Raw genomic sequence first — 22,423 nt, forward strand, 5'->3', positions numbered from 1 at the left:
ACTTTCAGGGATCTGTGGACATGTACCCCGAGATCCCTGTGCTCCTCTACACTACCAAGTATCCTGCCATTTACTTTGTACTCTGCCTTGGAGTTTGTCCTTCCAAAGTGTACCACCTCACATTTCTCCGGGTTGAACTCCATCTGCCACTTCTCAGCCCACTTCTGCATCCTATCAATGTCTCTCTGCAATCTTTGACAATCCTCTGCACTATCTACACCACCACCAACCTTTGTGTCATCCGCAAACTTGCCAACCCACCCTTCTAGCCCCACATCCAGGTCGTTAACAAAAATCACGAAAAGTAGAGGTCCCAGAACAGATCCTTGTGGGACACCACTAGTCACAATCCTCCAACCTGAATGTACTCCCTCCACCACCACCCTCTGCCTTCTGCAGGCAAGCCAATTCTGAATCCACCTGGCCAAACTTCCCTGGATCCCATGCCTTCTAACTTTCTGAATAAGCCTACTGTGTGGAACCTTTTCAAATGCCTTACTAAACTCCATATATATCACATCCAGTGCACTACCCTCATCTATATGCCTGGTCACCTCCTCAAAGAACTCTATCAGGCTTGTTAAACATGATCTGCCCTTCACAAAGCCATGCTGACTGTCCTTGATCAGACCACGATTCTCTAAATGCCTATTGATCCTATCTCTAAGAATCTTTTCCAACAGCTTTCCCACCACAGCCCACTGGTCTCATTGGTCTATAATTACCCGGACTATTCCCACTACCTTTTTTGAACAAGGGGACAACATTCGCCTCCCTCCAATTCTCCGGTACCATTCTCGTGGACAACGAGGGCATAAAGATCCTAGCCAGAGGCCCAGCAATCTCTTCTCTCGCCTCGTGGAGCAGCCTTGGGAATATTCCGTCAGGCCCTGGGGACTTATCTGTCCTAATGTATTTTAACAAATCCAACACCTGCTCTCCCTTAATATCAACATGCTTCAGAACATCACCCTCACTCATATTGTCCTCACCATCATCAAGTTCCCTCTCATTGGTGAATACCGAAGAGAAGTATTCATTGAGGACCTCGCTCACTTTCACAGCCTCCAGGCACATCTTCCCACCTTTATCTCTAATTGGTCCTACCTTCACTCCTGTCATCCTTTTTTTCTTCACATAATTGAAGAATGCCTTGGGGTTTCCTTTACCCTACTTGCCAAGGCCTTCTCATGCCCCCTTCTTGCTGTTCTCAGCCCCTTCTTAAGCTCCTTTCTTGCTTCCCTATATTCCTCAATAGACCCATCTGATCCCTACTTCCTAAACCTCATGTATGCTGCCTTCTTCCACCTGACTAGATTTTCCACCTCATCTGTCACTCATAGTTCCTTCACTCTACCATTCTTTATCTTCCTCACCAGGACAAATTTATCCCTAACATCCCACAAGAGATCTCTAAACATCGACCTCATGTCCATAGTACATTTCCCTGCAAAAACATCATCCCAATTCACACCCGCAAGTTCTAGCCTTATAGCCTCATAATTTGCCTTTCCCCAATTAAAAATTTTCCTGTCCTCTCTGATTCTATCCTTTTCCATGATAATGCTAAAGGCCAGGGAGCGGTGGTCACTGTCTCCCAGATGCTCACCCACTGAGAGATCTGTGACCTGACCCGGTTCATTACCTAGTACTAGATCTAGTATGGCACTCCCCCTGGTCGGCTTGTCCACATACTGTGACAGGATGTGGTAGTAGTACAGTGCAATACAGAAAATATGCTGTAAATTACAATAAGAAATATAAAATTAAATAGATAGGGCAAAAACAGAGCAAAATCGTGAGGATTGGTTCATTACTCATTCAAAATCTGAAGAAGCTGTTCCTGAAACATTGAGTGTGTGCTTTCAGGCTCCTGTGCCTCCTATATAATGGTAATAAAGGTTGAGTACCCCTCATCTGAAATTTCAAATCCGAAAACCTCCGAAATCTGAATTTTTTCGCGCACTGACATGACAACACAAATGGGAAATTCCAAAAGGCGTTGGGAAGGTTACCAGGCGATGCACAGGTCTCTGCACATTACAGACAGTTCTGAGAAATAACCTCACATATATAATAAACAGAGTTAATGAAAAATAGAAAAAACGCTACATAAAGCAAAAAAATTAAAATTTCGAATGTGTATTGAAAGACTGCATTAATCAGCATTGGAGTGAACGTATGCCGCTTACTGGCATGAAACAAGCAAAGATCTATATCACGATGAAAATTGAAGGTAACTGAATATTCAGCAGGCTGGTTGCAGAAATTTAGGGAATGGCATTTTTTTAAAAAGATAAAGCGTTGATAAATTTGCGAAGGTCATCGCCGATGAAAATCTAATACCAGAACATGTCTACAATGCTGATTGATTTTTATCCTCACAGAAAACTTAAAAAAGTAAAATACAAATACAGTGTACTATAACCTTTTAATCAAAACACGGCATCGTAGGTGGAGACTGAAAGCTTGCCGTTATTTGTTGTTCAACAGCTGATTCAGGTATTCTCCCGACGCTGATGTGCTGCTTTTGTTACCCTGCACAAATTATGTTAATGGTATGTAATAATTTTTATTGTTAAGTACATATGTTTGATGAACAAGTGTAAGACAAAGGCTGCTGACCGGTAGCACAAATTCAGAGTCAGAAATCATGGCAATCCCAAACTATCTCATTATATAGTCCAAGATCTGAAACACTTCCGGCCCGAGTATTTTGAATAAGGGGTACTCAACTAGTAATAAGAGGGAATGCTCCTGATCCTCCCAAATTCTGAAGAGCCTGGTTAATTGGTCACAATGGTGTAATTCGGCTACGTGGACTCGTTGCCGAAAGGCTGTATCTGCTCTATCTCTCAAAAACTAGATCCCTTTATTGACTGAATATATTCTCAAAAAACTCCAAGAATTCGATCAAACAAGATTTCTCTTTCATAAACCTAGTGTGAATCTGCAATATTATATATTACTTTCTAAATGATTAGGCACCCAGTGTACGATTAATTTGATAGAAGCAGATGTCAGCACAATGGTTTCTGCCGAAATGACAGCAGCCATCTTCCACTGTACTTCTGTTCAACCTACCGGTGTATCTTTCTTTCTAATTTTCTACTTATGACTATACTATAAGTACGTTCGAGCTCCCTCTCCAATTTGAGTGAATGAACATTATCTAAAACAGTTAAATAATATAGCCTAATGAAAACGCCATTTCGAAAAGGAACAGGATAGAAAGAGTTAAGGGAAGAGGAAGAGATTGGACTGGTAACTGCCCACAATGCTATTGGACCGGACGCTGAGTTGCTTGCTGCCTTGTGTGGTTGCAGTTGTATCTCTCTGACCGCTCTGCTTTTCCTGCGAGGAAGCTAAGCGAGCAGAACCAAGAGCTTGCGCGTCGTTACCGTACTTAACCCGTTGTCCGATCTCACAGCAAGAACGACAAGCCATTTCCCGGAGAAAACTGAAATTATTGACCTAATGAGGTAACTCTCGGCTCTCACCATGTTAATGTCTTTTAGCAAAGATTAGGAAGCAATCAAAATTATTGACCAGTGAGTCTTACTTCAGTGGTTGGTAAGTTGATGGAGAAGATCCTGAGAAGCAGGATTTATGAACATTTGGAGAGGTATAATATGATGAGGAATAGTCAGCATGGCTTTGTCAAGGGCAGCTCGTGCCTTAGCCTGATTGAATTTTTTGAGGCTGTGACTAAACACATTGATGAAGGAAGAGCAGTAGATGTAGTGTATATGGATTTCAGCAAGGGATTTGATAAGGTACCCCATGCAAGGGTTATTGAGAATGTAAGGAGGCATGGGATCCGAGGGGACATTGCTTTGTGGATCCAGAACTGGCTTGCCCACAGAAGGCAAAGAGTGGTTGTAGACTGGTCATATTCTGCAGTTGTGTGCCTCAGGGATCTGTTCTGGGACCCTGACTCTTTGTGATTTTTATAAATGACCTGGATGAGGAAGTGGAGGGATGGGTTAGTAAATTTGCTGATGACAGAAAGGTTGGGGGTGTTGTGGATAGTGTGGAGGGCTGTCAGAGGTTACAACAGGACATTGATAGGATGCAAAACTGGACTGAGAAGTGGCAGATAGAGTTCAACCCAGATAAGTGTGAAGTGGTTCATTTTGGTAGGTCAAATATGATGGCAGAATATAGTATTAATGGTAAGACTCTTGGGATGTGGAGGGTCAAAGGGATCTTGGGGTCCAAGTGCATAGGACACTCAAAGCTGCTATGCGCGAGGTTGACTCTGTGATTAAGAAGGCATACGGTAAATCGTGGGATTGAATTTAAGAGCTGAGAGGTAATGTTGCAGCTATATAGGACCCTGGTCAGACCCCACTTGGAGTACTGTGCTCAGTTCTGGTCACCTCACTATAGGGAAGATGTGGAAACCATAGAAAGGGTGCAGAGGAGACTTACAAGGATGTTGCCTGGATTGAGGAACATGTGTTATGAGAATAAGTTGAGTGAACTTGGCCTTTTCTCCTTGGAGCGTTGGAGGATGAGAGGTGACTTGATAGAGGTGTTCAAGATAAAGAGAGGCATTGATCGTGTGGATAGTCAGAGGCTTTTCCCCAGGGCTGAAATGGCTAGCACAAGAGGGCTTAGTTTTAAGGTGCTTGGAAGGAGGTACAGAGGAGATGTCAGGGGTAAGTTTTTTACGCAGAGAGTGGTGAGTGTGTGGAATAGGCTGCCAGCGGCCGTGGTGGAGGTGAAAACGATAGGGTCTTTTAAGAGATTCCTGGATGGGTACATGGAGCTTAGAAAAATAGAGGGCTATGGGTAAAGCCGAGGTAGTTCTAAGGTAGGGAATTGTTCGGCACAGCTTTGTGGGCCGAAGGGCCTGTCTTGTGCTGTATGTTTTCTATGTTTCTAAGTGTCTATGTTTTCTAAAATGGGTGGGGGGGGCAGGGAGGGGCAGTGTATTAATGAGCTCTGTTGAAGGGTCTCGGCCCAAAACGTCGACTGTTTACTCTTTTCCATTGATGCTGTCTGGCTTGCTGAGTTCCTCCAGTATTTTGTGTGTTATCTGAAGAATTTCTTGTCTCAGTCCGTTAATATATAGTTTTTCGTTCTAACTATGTGGACAACTTGAAATCTCAACCTGCTTTTCAAAATTCAGCTGTTGACCGATTTTTTCATCAATCATTAACAGTTGGTTTAGAATTGACCTCGGCTGGAGATACAAACTCAGTTACTTTGTAACTGGAACACTGTTTAATCATATTCGACTTTACGTCATTGTTAAATAATGCATTAAATAATTGGAAGCATGTTGTTAAGGATTTTAGTTGATCGTCAGCATTTTAAATTTGAATTTTAAAAATAAATTATAACTATGTTTTCAAAGCCCTTCCATGCATGATCTTGTTTCTTTGAGTGTAAATTCATTTAATATCACAAGATTATCTCCTGTCTCCTCAGTTTAATTATTTCTCTCATTGGTTGTGCTATCTTTAGATGCTCCTTGTCCTCTCTTAGTTGCTTTAACCACGGTCTTTAAAACATTTTAACCAAGCTTTTACTCATTGCCTCAATGTTATCTGGTTTGCTATCAATCTTGTAGAATCCTTTTTCTATGTTGCAGTTGTAGGTGAAATGAAGGAAGATGGATAAGATTGAACGTTTTCATTTTTCTCACACCCCCTCCTTCCAATTTTCTCCTCATGCCTCCAACAGTAGTACTTTGGACCTGATACTGATCCTGCACTGAGTTTAAGGCTACTATGAAAGGTATTCAAGGATAATTTTGAGCAGCGGCCAATAAAGGATCTGAAGCATGAGAAGACTTTGCTCACTCAGGTTTGCTGTTTCATTACGTAAGGTGTCGACTTGCAACAGTTCGCCTTTTTGAACAGCGGCCAATATTGGAGTGGATAACATTAGCGTTAGAGTTTATTTATTTTTACCTTCTTTATATTTGCTCAGGTCATTCAGCCCATCTAGTCTGTGCCAAACAGTTTAAACTATCTAGTCCCATCAACCTGCACCTGGTCCACAGCCCTCCATACCAATACCATCTATGTACTTATCCAAATTTCTCTTAAACTTTGAGATTGAAATCACATGCACCACTTGTGCTGGCAGCTTGTTCCACACTCTCACTACCCTCTGAGTGAAGAAGCTTCCCCTCATGTTTCCCTTAAACTTTTCACCTTTCACCCCTAATCCAAGTTGTAGTCCCACCCAACCTCTGTGGAAAAAGCCTCCTCTCGTTTTCCTTGTCTATACCCCTAATAATTTTGTATACCTCTATCAAATCTCCTTCAGTCTTCTATATTCCAAGGAATAAAGTCCTAACCTATTCAATCTTTCCTTGTATCTCAGGTCCTCAAGTCCCTGCAACATCATTGTAAATTTTTCTCTGTACTCTTTCAACCTTATTTACATCTTTCCTGTAGGTTGGTGACCAAAACTGCACACAATACTCCAAATTAGGCCTCATCAATGTCTTATACAGCTTCAACATAATGTCCCATCTCCTGTACTCAGTACTTTGATTTATGAAGGCCAATGTGCCAAAACACTCCTTACAGCCCTGTGACACCATTTTCAATGAATTATGGACCTGTTCAGTACACTTCAGTTCAGTACCCACACAGAAATTATCATTTCACTCTTTCATTCCCAAAGAGTTCAAAAATACTTCAATATAATTTTAGTATATTTTGCAGATGAGTATACATGGCCCTCTGATATTCAGAATTTCAATGATTTACAATCCTCTGTAATAAATGGCTTATTCTCTGACCATAACCGTCCCCCAACCTGTCCTCTACCTCTAGCTTCTTCAGCCTGTAAAAGCAAACTTTCTCCAAATACTCACAAATTTCAATCAAGTCACCTTTCATCCTTTTAAAGTCCAGTGTGCAGAATCATTCTACTTGGTGTCCTTGTAAGACATATTTCTCGCCTACTATAAAAGTACAGGAGAGGAACTCAACTCTGCCATGGATGGTTCCAAGCCCAGCTGCGAAAGAAGAAGGGTTGGGCATGGGGCATGGGGCTAGCAACCCTCCTGTAAAAACCCTGTGCTACAGAAATGCGAAAAGAAGCTCCAAATACCTCAACACTGGGGTTGGGAAGATATTTACCTAGAAGATGCAAGATGGGCTACACCTGGGGACAACTTGAAAGACTGGCCCAGGATAGAGGACTCTAGTGAGCTGCAGTCGGTTGCCTATGACCCCATAGAGATGATAGACTTAAGGAGATGAAGAACCCAGTGTGGTCTTCTGCTGCTGTGGCCCATCGACTTCAAGGTTCCATGTGTTCATTCAGAAATACCCTGCACACCACTGGTGTAATGTGTGGTTATTTGAGTTATTGTTGCTTTCCTGTCAGGTTGAACTAGTCTGACCATTCTCCTCTAACCTCTCTGAAGGTACTTTCGCTCACAGACTTCCCCTCACCGGATGTCTTTTTTTTTGTTTTTCACACCATTCTCTGTAAACTCCAGAGACAGTTGTTTGTGAAAATCCCAGGAGATTAGCAGTTTCTGAGGCATTCAAACCACTCCATCTGATACCAACAATCATTCCACAGTCAAAGTCACTTAGATCATATTGGGTACCAAGGTAGCATAGCAGTTAGCATAATGCTATTACAGATCAGGGCATTTCGGAGTCCAATTGCAGTACCATCTGTAAGGAGTCTATATGTGGAATAAGTGGATTTTCCCCAGTTTCGTCCCACAGTCCAAAGATCTACTGGGTTTTGTCAGGGGTTACTGGTGTGGCATGGCTCATAACGCTGGAAGGATCTATTCTGCGCTGTATCACTAAATAAGATAAATTTAAAAAATTTGTTCTCCATTCTGACATTTGGTCTGAACAACAACTGAAGCTCTTCAGCAACGAGTTGCTGCCACATGATTGGCTGATTACATGATCTGCATTAACAAATAGGTGTCCAGTGTACTAATAAACTGGTAACTGAGTGCATGTCACAACCAACCCCATTTGTCCACTTTGTCAAACTCCACCTGTGGGAATTTCTGCAGATGCATCATAAAAATCATCTGAGAGCACAGTGAACTGCAGTGGAAACAAGTCATCCTTGACCCTGATGGATTGCCTCATGAAAGATTATTGAATGTTCATTCTAATGAAATATTTGTTTAAGTGACCGGAATTTCTTTAGCCAGAGGGTGGCGAATCTGTGGAATTCATTGCCATGGACAGCTGTGAAGGCCAGTTATTGGGTATATTTATAGTGGAGGTTGATAGGTTCTTAGTTTTAAGGGTGCCAAAGGATATGGGGAGAAGGCTGGAGAATGGGGCTGAAGGATACATCAGCCATGATGGAGTGGCCTGGTTCTGCTCTTGTGTCTTATGATCTAACTATAAATTTAACCTTGGAAATAAAGTCAGAATATTATCTTTAATCAGAAAATGCTAGCAACATTCAACAAGTGAGACAGTATTTGTGGGAAGAGAGTCAAGAATCCTTTGTCTTCAACCTGAAATATTAACACACACAAAATGCAGTCGACATTTTGGGCTGAGACCTTTCATCAGGGTCTGAGTTCTACCAGCATTTTGTGTGTGTTGTTCTATTCTGGATTTCCAGCATCTGCAGAATCTCTTGTGTTTATATGACTTCAGTTCTTCCTTCCACTGCATGATCTTCTGAGTGTTTCCAGCTGTCCCTGTTTTTTTATTTCAAATTTTAGCATCTTTCATTTTTTCATTCATTTAGTTTCTTTTATTAACTTAAAAAGCTAAATTTGCGTTAAGTGCTCCTTCAGAATGAACAGGTGAATAGGATAAGTAGGAGCAGAAGTGGACTATTTGGTTCCACCATTCTGTACAATCATCAGAATAACCAGAATCAGGTTTAAAATCACAGGCATATGTCATGAAATTTGTTAATTTTATGGCAGCGATATAATAAAATACATGATAAATATGGAGAAAAAACTAAGTTACATTAAGTTTATATATGTCTATTAAATAGTTTAGTTAAAATAAGTAGGGGAAAACAAATATAAGAAGTACTGAGGTAGTGTTCCTGAAGGCAATGTCCATTTAGAAATCAGATGGCAGCAGTGAAGAAGCTGTTCCTGAATTGCTGAATGTGTGCCTTCAGGCTTCTGTACCTCCTTCCTGACGGTAACAATGAGAAGAAGCCATGTCCTAGGTGGTAGGGGACATTAATGATGGACACTGCCTTCTTAAGGCACCGTTCCTTGAAGATGTCTTGGATACTGCGGAGGCTAGTCCACATGATGGATCTCACTAATCATCTCTCCCCCCACCACCCCCCACCATACCAGACAGTGATGCAGCCAGTCAGAATGCAGAATGTTTTCCATGGTACATTTGTAATGGAAATCTTGAATATGAAAGATGTGCGGAAAATCAGGTTGGTGTCGGATTGCAAGGGAGGGAATTTGTTGAACACCTAGAGATGGCTTTTTATAGCAGCTTGTGCTTGAGTCTTCTTGGAGAAAGGCTATCTTAGATTAGATGTTGTGTAATAACCCAGATCTTATTAGGGAGCTTAATGTAAAGGAACCCTTAATAGACAGTGATCTTAACATGATTGAATTCAAACTACAAATTGAGAGAGAGAGAGGCATAACTCAGATGTATCCCTATCAGAATTGAATAAAGGGAATTACAGAGGCATGAGAGAGGAGCTTGGCTAGGTGAGTTGAAGGAGAATACTGGCAGGAATGGCGACAGAGCAATTTCTGGGAATAGTTCACAAGACACAGGATAGATATGTCCCACAGAGGATGATGTTCTCAAATGGCAGGAGAAGGTGACAGTGGCTGACGAAGATTGCATAAAAGCCAAGGAAAGGGCATATAAGATAAAAAAATAAGTGGGAAGTTGGATGATTGGGAAGCTTTTAAAATCCAACAAAAGGCAGTGGATGTCATTTACTTGGATTTTCAGAAGGAGTTTGTTAAGGTGCCAAGCGTGAGACTGCTTAATGAGATAAAATCGTATGGCATTACAGGAAAGTTACTGGCATGGATAGCAGAATGGCTGACAGGCAGGAGGCAGTGAGTAGGAATAAAAGTTTGCGGATGATGTGAAGTTAGGTGGAGGGGTAGTTAGTGTGACGAAGCAATGAGATTACAGCAGGACTTGGACAAATTGGGAGAAAGGGCAAAAAGTGGCAGATGCAAAACAGTGCTGGGAAATGTTTTGGGCCCCATATCTTAGAACGGATGTGTAGTCATTGGAGACAATCCAGAGGAGGTTCACGAAGATGATTCCGGGAATGAAGGAGTTAACATATGAGTAGCATTTGGCAGCTTTGGGCCTGTACTCACTGGAATTTAGAAGAATGCAGGGGTATCATTGAAACCTACCGAATGTTGACAGGACCAGATAGGGTGGATGTAGAGAGGGTGGGTGGGGAGGGATGGTATCCAGCACTAGAGGGCCCAGCCTCAAATAGAGGGGTGACCCTTTAGAACAGAGCTAAGTAGTGGTGGATCTGTGGAATGCTCTGCCACAGACTTCAGTGGAGGCAAAGTCCATGTGTTAATTTAAGGCAGAAGTTGATCATTTCCTGATCAGTCAGGGCATCAAGGAAATGGCAAGAAGGCAGGTGTATGGGGTTGAGTGGGATCTGGGATCAGCCATAATGGAGTGGTGGAGCAGACTCGATGGGATGAATGACCTACTTCTGTTCCTATGTCTTATGGTCTTATATTTGTTGAAGTTTTTGAGTATTTTAGTTGATAAGCCAAAACTCCCCAAACTCCTAGTGAAATATAACTGCTGTTTTGCCCTCTTTATAGCTACATCAATATGTTGCATCCAATTTAGGTCCTCAGAGATATTGACACCCAGGAACTTGAAATCGTTCACTCTCAACTTCTGATCCCTCTGAGGATTGGTTTGTGTTCCCTCATCTTACCCTTTCTGAAGTCTACCATCAGCCCTTTGGTCTTGCTATAGTCATAGTCATACTTTATTGATCCTGGGGGAAATTGGTTTTCGTTACAGTTGCACCATAAATAATAAATAGTAATAAAACCATAAATAGTTAAATAGTAATATGTAAATTATGCCAGTAAGTTATGAAATAAGTCCAGGACCAGCCTATTGGCTCAGGGTGTCTGACCCTCCAAGAGAGGAGTTGTAAAGTTTGATGGCCACAGGCAGGAATGACTTCCTATGACACTCTGTGCTGCATCTCGGTGGAATGAGTCTCTGGCTGAATGTACTCCTGTGCCCACCCAGTACATTATGTAGTGGATGGGAGACATTGACCAAGATGGCATGCAACTTAGACAGCATCCTCTTTTCAGACACCACTGTGAGAGAGTGCAAGGTTATTGCTGTGACACCACTCAACTAACTGGTAAGTCTCCTTCCTGTACGTACTTCCATCACCATTTGAAATTCTGCCTACAATGGTTGTGCCATCAACAAATTTATAGATAGTAGTTGAGCTATACCTAGCCACACAGTCATGATTCATCTTCTTTCCCAAATACTCTATTTTCAGACGCAAACATGAGGAAATCTGCAGATGCTGGAATTTCAAGCAACACACATAAAAGTTGCTGGTGAACGCAGCAGGCCAGGCAACATCTCTACGAAGAGGTACAGTCGACGTTTTGGGCCGAGACCCTTCGTCAGGACTAACTGAAAGAAGAGCTAGTAAGAGATTTTAACGTGGGAAGGGGAGGGGGAGATCCGAAATGATAGGAGAAGACCCACCACTAAGCACATCTTTCCCTCCCTGCCTCTCTGCTTTCCACAGGGATCGCTCCCTACGTGACTCCCTTATCCATTCATCCTCCCCCATTCCTCCCCACCAATCTCCCTCCTGGCACTTACCTTGTAAGCGGAACAAGTGCTACACATGCCCTTACACTTCCTCCCTCACTACCATTCAGGGCCCCAGACAGTCCTTCCAGGTGAGGTGACACTTCACCTATGAGTCGGCTGGGGTGATATACTGTGTCCGGTGCTCCCGATGCGGCCTTCTGTATATTGGCAAGACCCGACACAGACTGGGAGATCGTTTCGCTGAACACCTACGCTCTGTCCGCCAGAGAAAGCAGGATCTCCCAGTGGCCACACATTTTAATTCCACGTCCCATTCCCATTCTGATATGTCTATCCACAGCCTCCTCTACTGTAAAGATGAAGCCACACTCAGGTTGGAGGAACAACAACTTATATTCCATCTGGGTAGCCTCCAACCTGATGGCATGAACATTGACTTCTCAAACTTCCGTTAATGCCCCACCTCCCCCTCGTACCCCATCCGTTATTTATTTATGTATATACACACATTCTTTTTCTCTTTCTCCTTTTTCTCCCTAGGCCTCCTGTCCCATGATCCTCTCATATCCCTTTGACCAATCAACTGTCCAGCTCTTGGCTCCATCCCATCCCCTCCTGTCTTCTCCTATTATTTCGGATCTCCCCCTCCCACTCCCACTTTCAAATCTCTTACTATCTCTTCTTTCAGTTAGTCCTGACGAAGGGTCTCGGCCCAAAACGTCAACTGTACCTTTTCCTAGAGATGTTGCCTGGCCTGCTGCATTCACCAGCATTTTTTATGTGTGTTACTCTATTCGCAGACTTTCCACATACTTCTTGATATATTTGTGTCAAGTGATCTGTCTACTTCCAAAATATATTGAGTAACTTGGCTTCCAAAGCCTTGTGAATCAGACAAGTTCACTGTCTTCTGAAAGAGAAAAGTTTCTCCTCTGAGACTGTAACCTCGGCCCCCTCAGACTCCTCCTGAGCTCTGTCAGAATTTTGTACATTTTTAATGAGATTTTCTCTTGTTATTCTATACTCTTGAATGCAGGTCCAATCAATCATATCGCTTAACGTTAACATTGATTGCACTTTCTGTGTCAAGTTTATTTTCTTGGGTAAGAAGCCAGAAACTGTACAAATTACTTCAGGTGTGGGCGTCCCCATCATTTGCCATCTTAACCAGTTGCTGCTTTTGCATGCTTGCTTTGTGACTGGTTTACAAGAACACCCCAACCCACTTAAACTGTACATCAAAATTTCCCACTTTTTACCATTTAATTAAAACTGTCCTGTTTTTCATAGTTATCCAAATTGTTATATTTTCCATATATTTCCTCCTTCAATTTGTATAAGTTACTTTCAAATCTCTGCTTCTTTCTCACAACTAACAATCCCATTCAGTTTTAGGTTATAATAATGATAATAACTTTAGTTATATAGCAGCTTTCATACATTAAGCTGCAGATTTAAAGTGCTTTACATAGGTTGTAAAGATAAATCAATATGGTCATAAAAATGAGAAAATTAAAAATTATAAGTAAAGACAAACATTATATAGAATAAAATGTAATCCGATAGATCAAAGTCAGAGATTCAAAGTACATTTATTATCTAAGTATGAGATTTGTCTTCCCAGACAGCCACGAAACATAGAAAGAAAAATGATGGAACCTGTTCAAAGAAAAACATTAAGTTCCCTCACATGCAGAAAAATAATGCAAATGAAAACAAAAAAACGAGCAAAAAACACAGAATATAGAAACACAAAATCAAAAGCATATTCAGTTCAGCTCAGCGCTCGTTATCTGCAGGCCACCCCGCTTCAAAGTTGCCCAAAATAGCAATGACAAAAGGAGCGACCAGAAACACATCATAATTTGAACTGGAGAGTTCAATCAGCAAACCATGTCGATTAAACCTTGCCCAGGACCCAGAGCACTGGCTGGCTCCATCCTCTGACAGCATCAAGGGGGGGAGAGAGAGAGAGAGAGACCATTCAAACACAGGGACCTTATGTCAGATGCAGAGAGGGAGGGAGCGAGAGAGAAAACATCTCATGCAGCCACTTTCCTCTGACGGCAGCAAATGAGAGGCTGAAGTAGTAAAATGGATTCAGCAGTGGCTGGATGGGCGATGCCAGAGAGTAGTGGTGGATAACTGTTTGTCAGATTGGAGGCCGGTGACTAGTGGTGTGCCTCAGGGAATGTTATTTGTCATATACATTAATGATCTGGATAATGGGTTGGTAAATTGGATGAGTAAGTATGCAGATGATACTAAGATAGGTGGAGTTGTGGATAATGAAGTAGGTTTTCAAAGCTTGCAGAGAGATTTAGGCAAGTTAGAAGAGTGGGCTGAAAGTTGGCAGATGGAGCTTAATGCTGATAAATGTGAGGTGCTACATTTTGGTAGGACTAATCAAAATAGGACATACATGGTAAATAGTAGGGCATTGAAGAATGCAGTAGGAATAATGGTGCATAGTTCCCTGAAGGTGGAATCCCATGTGGATAGGGTGATGAAGAAAGCTTTTGGTATGCTGGCCTTTATAAATCAGAGCATTGAGCAAAGGAGTTGGGATGTAATGTTGAAATTGTACAAGGCATTGGTGAGGCCAAATTTGGAGTATTGGGTACAGTTTTGGTCACCGAATTATAGGAAAGATGTCAACAAAATAGAGAGAGCACAGAGAAGATTTACTAGAATGTTACCTGGGTTTCAGCACCTAAGTTACAGAGATAGGTTGAACAAGTTGGGTCTTTATTCTTTGGAACATAGAAGGTTGAGAGGGGACTTGATAGAGGTATTCAAAATTATGAGGGGATAGACAGAGTTGACATGGATAGGCTTTTTCCATTGAGAGTGGGGAAGATTCAAACATGAGGACATGAGAGTTAAAGGACAAAAGTTTAGGGGTAACTTGAGGGGGAACTTCTTTACTCAGACAGTGGTAGCTGTGTGGAACGAACTTCCAGCAGAAGTGGTTGAGGCAGGTTCGATGTTGTCGTTTAAAGTTAAATTGGACAGCTATATAGACAGGAAAGGAATGGAGGGTTATGGGCTGAGTGCAGGTCAGTGGGACTAGGTGTGAGTAAGAGTTCGGCACGGACTAGAAGGGCCGAGATGGCCTGTTTCCGTACTGTAATTGTTATATGGTGGATGGCGTTGAATACTCTCTCATTTTCCACTCGTGCCTCGCTGATTTCAGTCTTCCTTGGTGCCTTAATCAGTGAGAAATTGAGTTAATCCTGGGCTCGTGCCCCGTCTCCAGGCTTCTTGGCCTTGAGGCCGCACACTTCGCTCTAATTCTTGGAGACAGTAGAAGTGCCATATCTCTCGAGCCAGATGACACACCTACAAAACATAGATCACAGGTTCCAACAGCAGTAGAACCACATTTGAAAGAAAAAGAAGACATGAAAGAAGTACTTTCATGAACCAGCCAGAGGACGATCCCCTTGGTGTTGTTTGCTGGCAACATCTTCCAGACCAAATTATATAAATATCAACATCAACAGACATTACGTAATCCTATAAGTAGGTTTTAGACCATCAGGCATTGGAGCAGAATTGAGCTATTTTAAGGGTCTTTTAAGAGATTCCTGGATAGGTATATAAAGTTTAGAAAAATAGAGAGCTATGGGTAACACAGGTAATTTCTAAAGTAAGTACATGTTCGGCACAGCATTGTGCTGTAGGTTTTCTATGTTTCTATTTGGCCCGATGAGTGTTCAATGCCATTTGATCAAGGCTGATCCATTTCCCTGTCAACCCCATTCTCCTGCCTTCTCCATAAGGTTACGACCTTTCATGCCCTGACTTATCAAGAATTTATCAACCTCTGCCTTAAATACACCCAGTGGCATGGACTGCACAGATTCACCACCTTCTGGCGAAAGGAATTCCTCCTTATCTGTGTTCTAAATGAACATCCATCTATCTTGAGGTGTTGCTCTTTCCCCACCATAGGAAACATCCTCTCCACATCCACTCTACCTAGGTTTTTCAACATGTGATGGGTTTGAATGAGATCCCCCATCATTCTTCTAAATTACACCAAGTACAGGCCCAGAGGCATCAAATGTTCCTCATATTATAAGTCTTACATTCCTGGAATAATTTTTGTGAACCTCCTTTTAACCCTCTCCAATGTCAGCACATCCTTTCTTAGATACAATACTCCAAATGAATCCCATCAGTTCCATATAAAGCCTCAGCATTATATCCTTGTTTTTATACTCTAGTTCTCTCAAAGGGTATGCTAATATTGCACTTGCCTTCCTCATCACCGACTCAACCTGAAAATTAACGTTAGGGAATCCTGCATGAGGGCTCCATAGTCCCTTTGCACCTTGGATTTTTGATTTTTCTCCCCATTTAGAAAATAGTCTCTGATTTTATTCCATCTAGCAAAGTATATGAACAAACAATTCACAACACTGTATTCCTTCTGCGAATTCTTTGCCCATTCTCCTAATCTGTCCATGTCCTTCTGTAGCCTCCCTGCTTTCTTAACACTACCTGCCCCTCCACCTATCTTCATATCATCCACAAAATTGGGCACAAAGCTATCAATTCTGCCATCCATTAGCATAACTTAAAAAGAAGCACTCCCAACAACCCCCCCCCCCCCCGAGGAACACACTAGTCACTGGCAACCAGTCAGAAAAAGGTCCCTTTATTCTCAGTCTTTACTTCCTGTCAATCAGCCAATGCTCTATCCATGCTAATATCTTTCCGGTAAAACCCTGGGCTCTTTTCTTGCTCGGTAGCCTCATGTGTGGCACCTTGTCAATGCCTTTTGAAAATCCAAGTAACCAACATCCATCATTTTCCCACCCCTCCCCCATTGTTTATCCTATTTACTTCCTCAAAGAATTCCAATAGATTCGTCAGGCAAGGTTTTCCCTTAGGGGAACCATGTTGACTTTGGCCCAAGTTACTATGTGCCTGTAAATACCCCAAAACATCATCCTTAAGAACCAAATCCAACACCTTCCCAATCACTGAGGTCAGACTAACTGGCCTAAAATTTCCTTTCTTCTGCTTTCTTCCCTTCCTGAAGTGTGGAGTGACATTTGCAGTTTTCCAGTCCTCCAGAATCTAGTTATTCTTAAAAGATCATTACTAATGCCTCCACAATCTCTTCAGTTAAATCTTCATAACTCGGGTGTAAACATAGAAACATAGAAAATAGGTGCAGGAGTAGGCCATTCGGCCCTTCGAGCCTGCACCGCCATTTATTATGATCATGGCTGATCATCCAACTCAGAACCCCGCCCCAGCCTTCCCTCCATACCCCCTGACCCCTGTAGCCACAAGGGCCATATCTAACTCCCTCTTAAACATAGCCAATGAACTGGCCTCAACAGTTTCCTGTGGCAGAGAATTCCACAGATTCACCACTCTCTGTGTGAAGAAGTTTTTCCTAATCTTGGTCCTAAAAGGCTTCCCCTCTATCCTCAAACTGTGACCCCTCGTTCTGGACTTCCCCAACATCGGGAACAATCTTCCTGCATCTAGCCTGTCCAATCCCTTTAGGATCTTATACATTTCAATCAGATCCCCCCTCAATCTTCTAAATTCCAACGAGTACAAGCCCAGTTCATCCAGTCTTTCTTCATATGAAAGTCCTGCCATCCCAGGAATCAATCTGGTGAACCTTCTTTGTACTCCCTCTATGGCAAAGATGTCTTTCCTCAGATTAGGGGACCAAAACTGCACACAATACTCCAGGTGTGGTCTCACCAAGGCCTTGTACAACTGCAGTAGTACCTCCCTGCTCCTGTACTCGAATCCTCTCGCTATAAATGCCAGCATACCATTCGCCTTTTTCACCACCTGCTGTACCTGCATGCCCACTTTCAATGACTGGTGTATAATGACACCCAGGTCTCGTTGCACCTCCCCTTTTCCTAATCGGCCACCATTCAGATAATCTGTTTTCCTATTTTTGCCACCAAAGTGGATAACTTCACATTTATCCACATTAAATTGCATCTGCCATGAGTTTGCCCACTCACCCAACCTATCCAAGTCACCCTGCATCCTCTTAGCATCCTCCTCACTGCTAACACTGCCACCCAGCTTCGTGTCATCCGCAAACTTGGAGATGCTGCATTTAAGTGTAGTCTAACTTGTCCTGGTGACTTATCTACCTTTGGACCTTTCATCTTCCCAAGCACCTTCTCCATAGTAAAAGCTACTACGCTCACTTTTGTGAACTTCTGGCATACTGCTAGTGTCTTCCTTAGTGAAGACTGATGCAATATACCTATGCAGTTTATCTGCCATTTCCTTGTTCTGAAACGTTCCACAGTACTGGTGAATCCCAGCTGATTCTTGGTGCATAAGTACAAAAGGCCACATCACTAGTTCTTATATGCTTTGCTCTAGGAACACTAAGCAAATGTATTTGAGGATCTAAGATTACAATTAGCGATGTAAGGGTATCCTTACACTCAAATATACATGGAGTGCAACCCAGATAAGTGTAAGGTGATTCGTTTTGGTAGGTCAAATATGATGGCAGAATATAGTATTAATATTAAGACTCTAGCAGTGTGGAGGATCAGAGGGATCTTGGGGTCCGAGTCCATAGGACACTCAAAGCTGGTGTGCAGGTTGACTCCAGTTAAGAAGGCATGCGATGCATTGGCCTTCATCAACCGTGGGACTGAGTTCAAGAGCCGAGAGGTAATGTTACAGCTATATAGGACCCTGGTCAGACCCCACTTGGAATAGTGCGTTCAGTTCTGGTCACCTTCACTACAGGAAGAATGTGGAAACTATAAAAAAGGTGCAGAGGAGATTTACAAGATGTTTCCTGGATTGGGGAACATGCCTTATGAGAATAGGTTGAGTGAACTCTACCTTTTCTCCTTGGAGCGGTGGAGGATGAGAGGTGACCTGATAGAGGTGTATAAAATGATGACAGGCATTGATCGGGCACAGTTTTAAGTTGCTTGGAAGTAGGTACAGAGGATATGTCAGGGGTAAGTTTTTTATGCAGGGAGTGTTGAGTGTGTGGAATGGGCTGCCGGCAATGGTGGTGGAGGCAGATACGATAGGGTCTTTTCCGAGACTCCTGGATAGGTACATGGAGCTTAGAAAAATAAAGGGTTATGGGTAACCCTAGGTAATTTACAAAGTAAGTACATGTTCAGCACAGCATTGTGGGCCGAAGGGCCTGTATTGTGCTGTAGGTTTTCTATGTTTCTATGTATATACAAAGGAGCTAGATTATTCAGAACTTTGTACACAATTAAGACTATTTTAAAGTTGATCCTAAAGGGCTCGGGCAGCCAATGTAACAATGCTAAAACCAGGGAAATGCACTCAGATTTCTTTTTGGTTAAGGTTCTTGCTACTGCACTTTGACCAAGCTGCAGCTGATTTACTGTACATCTCTCCAAGGCACTCCTGAAAATAGTGCATATAATAGTATAATTGGCTAAAAACAAAATCATGTTATCAATTTCTCTGTATCTTGAGATGTTATAAAAAGTTGAACTCCTGCAATGTTCTTTAAATGAAAGATCAGTCTCAGTAATATGATTAATATGTGATTTGAAAGTTAGCTCAGTCAATTAGTAAAGGCATCCGTTAGTCTTGCGAGACCATGGATCTGCGCCTGGAAAGTCTTCACTGAACAAGATGCACTGAACGATCAGGAAACGATCAACTTATGTTTTGAATATACCCACAGGCATGGCCTCATTACAGTCTGTGGCTGAGCATTCCACAGATTCACTACTCTCACTAAAATAATTCTTCCTCACCTCTGTTCTAAAAGGCCGCCCCTCAATTTTGAGGTTGTGCCCTCTAGTTCTGGTTACCCCCCGCCATAGGAAATATCCTCTCCATATCCATCCTGTCTAGTCCTTTCAACATTCAGTAGGTTTCAATGAGATCCCCCTGCATTATTCTAAATTCCAGCGAGTACAAAGGTTCAAAGGTACAATTTAATATCAGATTAATGTATACAATATTACATCCTGAAATGCTATTTCTTTACAACCATCCACGAAAGCGGAGAAGTGCCCCAAAGAATGAACGACAGTTGCCAAATGAATTGAATTGAAACGCAAACGAGTCCTGACGAAGGGTCTCGGCCTGAAACGTCGACTGCGCCTCTTCCTATAGATGCTGCTTGGCCTGCTGCGTTCACCAGCAACTTTGATGTATGTTGCTTGAATTGAATTGACTTTATTTCTTACATCCTGGTTGCCTCAGTACAGGAAGGACATGGAAACCATAGAAAGGGTGCAAAGGACATTTACAAGGATGTCACCTGGATTGGGGAGCATACCTTATGAGAATAGGTTGAGTGAACTTGGTCTTTTCTCCTTGGAGCAACAGAGGATGAGAGGTCACCTGATAGAGATGTATGAAATGATGAGAGGCATTGATCGTGTGGATAGTCAGAGGCTTTTCCCCAGGGCTGAAATAGCTAACATGAGAGGGCACAATTTTAAGGTGCTTGGAAGTAGATACAGAGGAGATGTCAGGGCTAAGTTTTTTACGCAGAGAGTGGTGAGTGTGTGGAGTGGGCTGCCAGCGACGGTGGTGGAGGTGGAAACGATAGGGTCTTTTAAGAGACTCCTGGATAGGTACATGGAGCTTAGAAAAATAGAGGTCTATGGGTAACCCTAGGTAATTTCTAAGGTAAGGACATGTTTGGCACAGCTTTGTGGGCCAGAGGGCCTGTATTGTGCTGTAGGTTTTCTATGTTCTATGTTCAATCCTTCACATACATGAGGAATAAAAATCTTTATGTCACATCTCCATCTAAATGTGCAATGTGCAATCATAGTAATTTATAATAATTTATAATAAATAGAACAGTCAATGTAATATAGAGTACACCAAGTAATATAGATGCTCCTCATTTGTTAACTCCTTCATTCCTGGAATAATGCTTGTGAACCTCCTCTGTCCTCTCTCCAATGACAATACATCCTTTCTGAGATATGGGGCACAAAACTGTTGACAATATTCTAAGTGTGGCCTGACTAGCATCTTATAAAGCCTCAGCATTATCTCCTTGCTTTTATATTCTATTCCCCTTGAAATAAATGCCAACGTTGAATTTGCCTTCTTTACCACAGACTCAACCTTCTGGAAGTCTTGCACAAGGTCTCCTAGGTCCCTCTGCACCTTTGATGTTTGAGCCTTCTCCCAATTTAGATAATAGTCTAAACTATTTTTCCTTTTACCAAAATGCATTATCATACATTTCCCAACACTGTATTCCATCTGCCACTGTACTTCTAATTTGTCTAAGTCCTGTTGCAATCGCATTGTTTCCTCAGCACTACCTACCTTCATATCATCCGCGAACTTTGCCACAAAAGTCATCAATTCCATTTTCCAAATCATTGAAAATCAGTGTGAAAAATGGCAGTCCCAATACTGACCCCTGAGGAGCACCATTAATCACTGGCAGACAACCAAAAAAGGTTGCCTTTATTCCCACTCACTGCCTCCTGTCTGTCAGCCATTCTGCTGTCTGTGCCAGTATCTTTCCTGTAACACTATAGGATTTTATCTTGTTAAGCTGCCTCGTGTGTGGCACTTTTATCAAATGTCTTCTGAAAATCCAAGTAACTGACATCCACGGCCTCTCCTTTGTCCACCCTGCTTGTTACTTCCAGGGTTGTCAGCAAGATTTCTCTTCACTGAAACCATGCTGACTTTTATGTATTTTACCATTGGTCTTCAAGTAGCCTGAAACCTCATCCTTAACAATAGACTCCAACACTTTCCCAACCTCTGAGGTTAGGCTAACTGGCGTATAATTTCCTATCTTTTGCCTTCCTCCCTTCTTAAAGAGTGGAGTGACATTTGCAATTTTCCAGACCTCCAGGGCCATGACAGAATCAAGTGATTCTTGAAAGATCGTGACCAATGTATCTGTCATCTCTTCAACAACCTCTCTCAGGACTCAGGAAAGTAGTTCATCTGGTCCAGGTGACTTGTCCTCCTTTAGACCTTGTGAGTTTGCCTGGCACTTTTTCTTTTGTAGTAGCAATGGCACTGTTGCTCCCTGACATTCATGGACCACTGGCACACTGCTAGCATCTTCCATAGTGAAGGCTGATGCAAAGTAGTCATTAAGTTCACCTGCCATTTCTTTGTTCCCCATTACTACCTCACCAACATCATTTTTCAGTGGTCCAATATCAATTTTCACCTCCCTTTTATTCTTTATATAACTGAAAAACTTACAGTATCCTGCTTTATATTATTGGCTAGGTTACCCTCATATTTCATCTTTTCCATTCTTATAGCTTTTTAGTTGCTTTTTGTTGGATTTTAAAAGCTTCCTAATCATCCAACTTCCCACTCACTTTTGCTACCTCATATGCTCCTTCCTTAGCTTTTATGCAGTCCTTAACTTCCCTTGTCAGCCATGGTTGCCCAGCCCTGCCATTTGAGAACTACTTCTTCTGTGGGACATATCTATCTTACACCTCATGAACTGTTCTGAGAAACTTCAGCCATGTCTGCTCTGCCGTCGTCCCCACAGTATTTTCCTCAAATCCACCTGGGCAAGCTCTTCTCTCATGCCTCTGTAACTTCCTTTATTCCATTGCAATACTGACACATGTGAGTTATGCAACTCTCTCTCTAATTGCAGTTTGAATTCAGTCATA

The 22,423-nt window shown here is 42.2% G+C and overlaps 1 protein-coding gene across 7 annotated transcripts in view; it reads left to right on the forward strand.

Annotated features, from left to right (window-relative positions):
* The first annotated feature begins 2,440 nt into the window (after positions 1–2,440).
* glyctk (glycerate kinase) overlaps positions 2,441–22,423 on the forward strand; it is a 48,805-nt gene continuing 28,822 nt past the window's right edge. The window contains exons 1-2 of one of the 7 annotated variants that reach the window (XM_063067710.1): positions 3,297–3,482; positions 11,491–11,645. The gene's annotated coding sequence lies outside the window, so the exon portion shown is untranslated. Of the gene's footprint in view, positions 2,559–3,296; positions 3,483–5,799; positions 5,818–11,490; positions 11,646–12,515; positions 12,881–17,566; positions 19,949–22,423 lie in introns of those variants that run through there. The other 6 variants (XM_063067712.1, XM_063067711.1, XM_063067709.1 and 3 more) reach the window with 6 other exon arrangements.

This window comes from Mobula hypostoma, chromosome 15, assembly GCF_963921235.1.
Source record: "Mobula hypostoma chromosome 15, sMobHyp1.1, whole genome shotgun sequence".
NCBI classification, from domain to species: Eukaryota; Metazoa; Chordata; class Chondrichthyes; order Myliobatiformes; family Myliobatidae; genus Mobula; species Mobula hypostoma.